Genomic DNA, 6792 nt, shown 5'->3' on the forward strand with positions numbered 1-6792 from the left:
ACAGTCTGAATTAGTTCATACTTACACATGCATGGCTTAATCTCTAAGATAAGCATATGACTACTGTACCAGGTAGCATTCCTTTTTTACAACACCGGCACTGCATAAGCCCGACCGAAAGAGCCGGCACGGTCAGAGGCAGGCGCGGCAGTAGCCCGCAACGAGCGACCAAAGCTTGGCGGGGAAACGGAGGTCGAAGACCCCGTGTACCCGCACAAGGCTCCGAATCCGAGAGCATGAGCATAACTGCCCGCGGGCTATGCCACCGACACGACAGCGTGAGAGGACATCATGGAACACGGGAGATACTTCGGGGTTCCCCCAGTGCCACGAGGTGGTGAGACGAATATAGGCACACGATACGGACCGAATTCCTTTTCTTTAGGTAGGCAACACAGGAACCCACGCAAGGCAGAAGGCAAGATTTTGCCCCCAAGCACAAACGAAGAGGAATGCACCAGAGGAGTTCGCTGCACAGGCAGGGATCCATCCAACTCGCACAAACCAAACACAACTCACGTGCCACGACGTACACTATGCACCAACCGCCCAAAACGAATCACACCCTGAACGACTAAGAAGCCAGACGAACGTGCGAGAACATTTAGAGAAGCCGAGCAGGCACCGGTTAGCATAACTGCAAGTAACAAAGGCAATATGCAAAACTTCCGAGGGACATACTTTTCACAACAAGCTTCCACTTTGAAAGCATAGGCAGCTCGTTCGCAATTCAAAGCCAACAAAATGGCAATTACCCGAGGGACATGCTTTTCGCAAGGCAGCTTCCACTAGGGAAGCGCAGGCAACTAGCTTGTAGGCATGTCAAAGCCAACCGGATGGCTACCAACCAAGGGACATACATTTTCGCAAGGAGCTTCCACTAGGAGAGCGCAGGCAACTCGTAGGCAAGTCAAAGCGAACCGAACGGCAATTAACCGAGGGACATAACTTTTCGCAAGGACATTTTCCACTAGGGAAAGCGCAGGTAACCTGTAGGAATCCCGCGGATGATGAAGAGGAATGTACCAGTGGAGTTCGCTGCATAGCTAGGGATCCATCCAACTTGTACAAACCAAACACAACTCACGCGCCACGACGTACACTACGCACCAGTCGCCCGAAACGAATCACACCCCGAAGGACTAAGAAGTCAGACGAACGTGCGAGAACATTTAGAGAAGCCGAGCAAGCACCGGTTAGGGCGACTGCAAGTAACAAAGGCAAGATGCAAAACTTCCGAAGGACATACTTTTTGCAACAAGCTTCCACTTGGAAAGCATAGACAACTCGTTCGCAAGTCAAAGCCAACAAAATGGCAATTACCCGAGGGACATGCTTTTCGCAAGGCAGCTTCCACTGGGGAAGCGCAGGCAACTTGCTTGTAGGCAAGTCAAAGCCAACCAGATGGCCACCAACCGAGGGACATAAATTTTCGCAAGGAGCTTCCACTAGGAGAGCACAGGCAACTCGTAGTCAAGTCAAAGCCAACCGAATGGCAATTAACCGAGGGACATAACTTTTCGCAAGGACCTTTTCCACTAGGGAAAGCGTAGGCAACCTATTGGAATCTCGCGGATGATGAAGAGGAATGCACCAGTGGAGTTTGCTGCACAGGCAGGGATCCATCCAACTCGCACAAACTAAACACAACTCACGCGCCTCGACGTACACTACGCACCAGCCGCCCGAAACGAATCACACCCCGCAGGACTAAGAAGCCCGACGAACGCGCGAAAACATTTAGAGAAGCTGAGCAAGCACCGGTTAGCGCTAATACAAATAACAAACGCAGCAGGCAACTTTTGAGGGACATACTTTTCGCAACAAGCTTCCACTAGGAAAGCATAGGCAACTCGTTCGACCGTCAAAGCCAACCAAATGGCAATTACCCGAGGGACACGCTTTTCCCAAGGCACCTTCCACTAGGGAAGCACAGGCAACTAGCTTGTAGGCAAGTCGAAGACAACCTAAAGGCAATTACCCGAGGGACATGGAGGAATACACCGGTGGAGTTCGCTACACAGGCAGGGATCCGTCCAACTCGCACAAACCAAACACAACTCACGCGCCACGACATACACTATGCACCAGCCGCCCAAAATGAATCACCCCCCGAAGGACTAAGAAGCCCGACGAATGTACGAAAACATTTAGAGAAGCCGAGCAAGCACCGGTTAGCGCGAATGCAAATAACAAACCCAACAGGCAACTTTTGAGGGACATACTTCTCGCCACAAGCTTCCACTAGGAAAGCACAGGCAACTCGTTCGCACGTCAAAGCCAACCAAATGGTTATTTAATTGAGGGACATGCATTTCACAAGGCAACTTGTACAATTACCCGAGGGACACGGCATGCTTGCCAAGGCCGTGTCATGATATACTGTTGGCCAAGGCCAGGGCATGCCATGCTGCTGGCCAAGGCCGTGGCAAGGCATGCTGATGGCCAAGGCCGTGGCAAGGCATGCCATGCTGCTGGCCAAGGCCGTGGCATGGCATGCCATGCTGCTGGACAAGGCCGTGGCAAGGCATGCTGTTGGCCAAGGCATTGGCATGGCATGATGCTGCCCAAGGGCGAGGAGTTGGCATGGGATGCTGCTGGCTAAGGCTTTGGCTTGCCCTGCTGCTGGCATGTCATGCTGTTGGCCAAGGCTGGGGCATGGGGCATGGCATGCTGCTGGCCAAGGCTGGGGCATGGCATCCTGCTGGGCAAGGACTAGGCATGGCATGCTGCTGGCCAAGGCCGAGGCATGACATGCTTGCCAAGGCCGTGGCATGGCATGCTGCTTGCCAAGGCCGTGGCATGGCATGCTGCTGGCCAAGGACTAGGCATGGCATGCTGCTGGCCAAGGCCGCGGCATGACATGCTTGCCAAGGCTGGGGCATGGCATGTCGCTGGCCAAGGGGCATGGCATGTCGCTGGCCAAGGGGCATGGCATGTCGCTGGCCAAGGCCGTGGCATGAGATGCTTGCCAAGGCTGGGGCATGGCATGCTGCTGGCCACAGCTGGGGCATGGCATGCTGCTGGGCAAGGACTAGGCATGGCATGCTGCAGGCCAAGGCCGAGGCATGACATGTTTGCCAAGGCCGTGGCATGGCATGTTGCTGGCCAAGGACTAGGCATGGCATGCTGCTGGCCAAGGCCGTGGCATGGCATGCTTGCCAAGGCTGGGGCATGGCATGCTGCTAGCCAAGGCCGTGGCATGACATGCTTGCCAAGGCTGGGGCATGAGATGCTGCTGGCCAAGGCTGGGGCATGGCACACTGTTGGCCATGGCCGTGGCACGAGATGCTTGCCAAGGCTGGGGCATGGCATGCTGCTGGCCAAGGCCGTGGCATGGCATGCTGCTGGCCAAGGCTTTGGCATGCCATGTTGCTGGCCAAGGCTGTGGCATGGCATTCTGGCCAAGGCTGACGTGCCACCGCCACCACCGTGGGCCGCCACTCGACGCATCCCGTGCTTGGCTATGTAGTTTCGATGCCACAAGCCAAGCGATGGCATGTGTCAAGTGCCCGCCTAGGCATAGGTGTGGCGTGTGGCCTGGCCATGCTGGCCAGCCTTAAGGGAGGTGCCCCCCCTTATAGTAGCTTGTTAGGCCCCTTTTTCATCTGGCAGGAGGAAACATCACCTATGCCCGAGGAGTCATAGCTAGGTTTTTTTAAAAAGTATCATTTTTTTGCAAGAATTTTCAACATAAAAGTTGAAGGAAATAATTAAAGACACCATAAAAAAAATTGAAAAAAAATATTTGGCCACCGGAATATTTTATTTTAATTTATTTTAATTTTAATATTTCAAAAATAATAAAAATTACTAAAAATAGTCAAAAAATTCTAGAAAAATTCCAATAATTATAGGATGAGGCACTAGTAATTATAGTAATTTTTTTAAATATTTTTTTATTTTTTATTTATTTTATTTTAATTTTTATGAGTAAATAAGTAATTAAAAAATGCGAATCACACCCCGAAGGACTAAGAAGCCTGACGAACGTGCAAAAACTCTTAGAAAAACCGAGGGACAGGATTGCTTGCCAAGGCCGTGGCATGCGATGTTCTTGGCCAAGGCCATGCCATCCCACGCTGCGGGACAAGGACATGGGCAGACATGCGGCTGGCCAAGGCTGTGGCTTGGCATGTTGCTGGCTTGGCCAAGGCTATGGCATGGCCAAGGCGGCGGCCTTGGCCATGGCTAGGCTGCCTCAACTGCTATTCTTAGCGCGACCGCAAATGACAAAGGCAACAGGCAACTTCCGCGGGACATAATTTTTGCAACAAGCTTCCATGTTGCTGGCCATGGGCGTGACATGCCATGCTCCTAGCCAAGGTTGTGGCATGGCAAGCTGCTGGCCTTGGCCTTGGCATGGCTTGCTGCTGGATTTACCAGGGCATGGCACGCTGCTGGACTTGGCCTTCGCATGGCATACTGCAGGCTTTGGCTGGGCTGCCTTGGCCTCAGGATGGAATGCTGCTGGCCTTGGCCTTGGAATGGCATGCTGTTGGCTTTGGCTGGGCTGCCTTGGCATTGGCATGGCATGTTGGTGGCCTTGGCCTTGGCATGGCATGTTGCTGTCTTTGGCTGGGCTGCATTGACCATGGCATGGCATGTTGCTGGCCTTGGCCTTGGCATGGCATGCTGCTGGCTTTGGCTGCTGGCCTTGGCCTTAGCCTTAGCATGGCATGCTGCTGGCTTTGGCTGGGCTGCCTTGGCCTTAGCATGGCATGCTGCTGGCTTTGGCTGGGCTGCCTTGGCCTTGGCATGGCATGCAGCTGGCTTTGGCTGGGGTACCTTAGCCTTGGCCTTAGCATGGCATGCTGCTGGCTTTGGCTGGGCTGCCTTGGCCTTGGCATGGCAGGTTGCTGGCCTCAGCCTTGGCATGCCATGCTGCTGGCTTTGGCTGGCCTGCAATGGCCTTGGCATGGCACGCGGCTGGCCTTGGCCTTGCCATGGCATGCTCCTGGCTTTGGCTGGGCTACCTTGGCCTAGGCATGGCATGCTGCTGCCCTTGGCCTTGGCAAGGCATGCTGCTGGCTTTGGCTGGACTGCCTTGGACATGGCAAGGCATGCAGATGGCCTTGGCCTTGGCACGACATGCTGCTGGCTTTAGCTCGGCAACCTTGGCCTTGGCAGGGCATGCTGCTGGCCTTGGCCTTGGCAGGGCATGCTGCTGGCTTTGGCTGGGTTGCCTTGGCCTTGGCATGGCATGCTCCTGGCCTTAGCCTTGGCATGGCATGCTGTTGGCTTTGGCAGGGCTGCCTTGGCGTTGGCATGGCATGCTGCTGGCTTTGGCGTTCGCATGGCATGCTACTGGCTTTGGCTGGGTTTCCTTGGCTTTGGCATGGCATGCTGGTGGCCTTGGCCTTGGCCTAGCATGCTGTTGGCTTTGGCTGGGCTATCTTGGACATGGCATGGCATGCTGCTGGCCTTGGCCTTGGCATGGCATGCTGCTAGCTTTGGCTGGGCTGCCTTGGCAATGGCATGGCCTGGTGCAGGCCATGGCCGTGGCATGGAATGCTGCTCGCTTTGGCTAGCTGGCCTTGGCCTTGGCCTTGGCATGGCGTGCTGTTGGCTTTGGTTGAGCTGCCTTGGCCATGGCATGGCCTGCTGCTGGCCTTGGCCTTGGCATGGCATGCTACTGGCTTTGGCTGGCCAGCCTTGGCCTTGGCATGGCATGCTGCTGGCCTTGGCCTTGGCATGGTATGCTGCTGGCTGTGGATAGGCTGCCTTGGCCTTGGCATGGCATGGTGCTGGCCTTGGCCTTGGCCTTGGCATGGCATGCTGCTGGCTTTGGCTGGGCTGCCTTGGCCTTGACATGGCATGCTGCTGGCCTTGGCCTCCGCATGGCATGTTGCTGGCTTTGGCTGGGCTGCCTTGGCCTTGGCATGGCATGCTGCTGGCCTTGGCCTTGGTATGGCATGCTGCTGGCTTTGGCTGGGCTGCCTTGGCCATGGCATGCCATGCTGTTGGCCTTGGCCTTAGCATGGCATGCTGCTGGCCTTGGTTGGGCTGCCCTAGCCATGGCATGGCCTGCTGCTGGCCTTGGCCTTGGCATGGCATGCTGCTGGCCTTTGGCTGGCTTGCCATGGCATGCTGCTTGTTTTGGCTGGGCTGCCTTGGCCATGGCATGGCCTTCTGCTGCCCTTGGCCTTGGCATGGAATGCTGCTGGCTTTGGCTGGCCAGCCTTGGCCATGGCATGGCGTGCTACTGGTCTTTGCCTTGGCATGGCCGGCTGCGGGCTTTGGCTGGGCTGCATTGGCCTGGGCATGGCGTGCTGCTGGCCTTTGCCTTGGCATGGCATGCTACTTCCTTTTGCAGGGCTGCATTGGCCCTGGCGTGCCGTGTTGCTGGCCTTGGCCTTGCCATGGCTTGCTGCTGGCTTTGGCTGGGCTGCCTTGGCCTTGGCGTGGCCTACTGCTGGCCTTGCCCTTCCGATGGCATGCTGCTGGCTTTGGATGGGCCTTGTCCATCGCATGGCATGTTGCTGGCCTTAGCCTTGGCATGACATGCTGCTGGCTTTCGCTGGGCTGCCTTGGCCATGGCGAGGCTTGCTGCTGGGCTTGGCCTTGGCAAGGCATGCTGCAGGCTTCGGCTGGGATGCCTTGGCCATGGCATGGCATGCTGGTGGCCATGGCCTTGGCATGGCATGTTGCTGGCTTTGGCTGGGCCGCCATGCCCTTGGCATGGCATGCTGCTGGCCTTGGCATTGCCGTGGCATTCTACAGGCTTTGGCTAGGCTGCCTTGGCCATGGCAAGGCATGCTGCCGGCCTTGGCCTTGGAATGGCGTGCTGCT

At 56.0% G+C, this 6792-nt stretch overlaps 1 non-coding gene across 1 annotated transcript in view; it reads right to left on the reverse strand.

The window, feature by feature from the left end:
- LOC145805012 (18S ribosomal RNA) overlaps window positions 1–75 on the reverse strand; it is a 1800-nt gene extending 1725 nt beyond the window's left edge. Inside the window, exon 1 of the ribosomal RNA XR_014347696.1 lies at window positions 1–75. This exon is cut by the window's left edge and continues 1725 nt beyond it. This is a non-coding gene — a ribosomal RNA (18S ribosomal RNA).
- Between the last annotated feature and the right edge of the window lie 6717 nt (window positions 76–6792).

This window comes from Camellia sinensis, chromosome 12, assembly GCF_055761805.1.
Source record: "Camellia sinensis isolate YWXY chromosome 12, ASM5576180v1, whole genome shotgun sequence".
NCBI classification, from domain to species: Eukaryota; Viridiplantae; Streptophyta; class Magnoliopsida; order Ericales; family Theaceae; genus Camellia; species Camellia sinensis.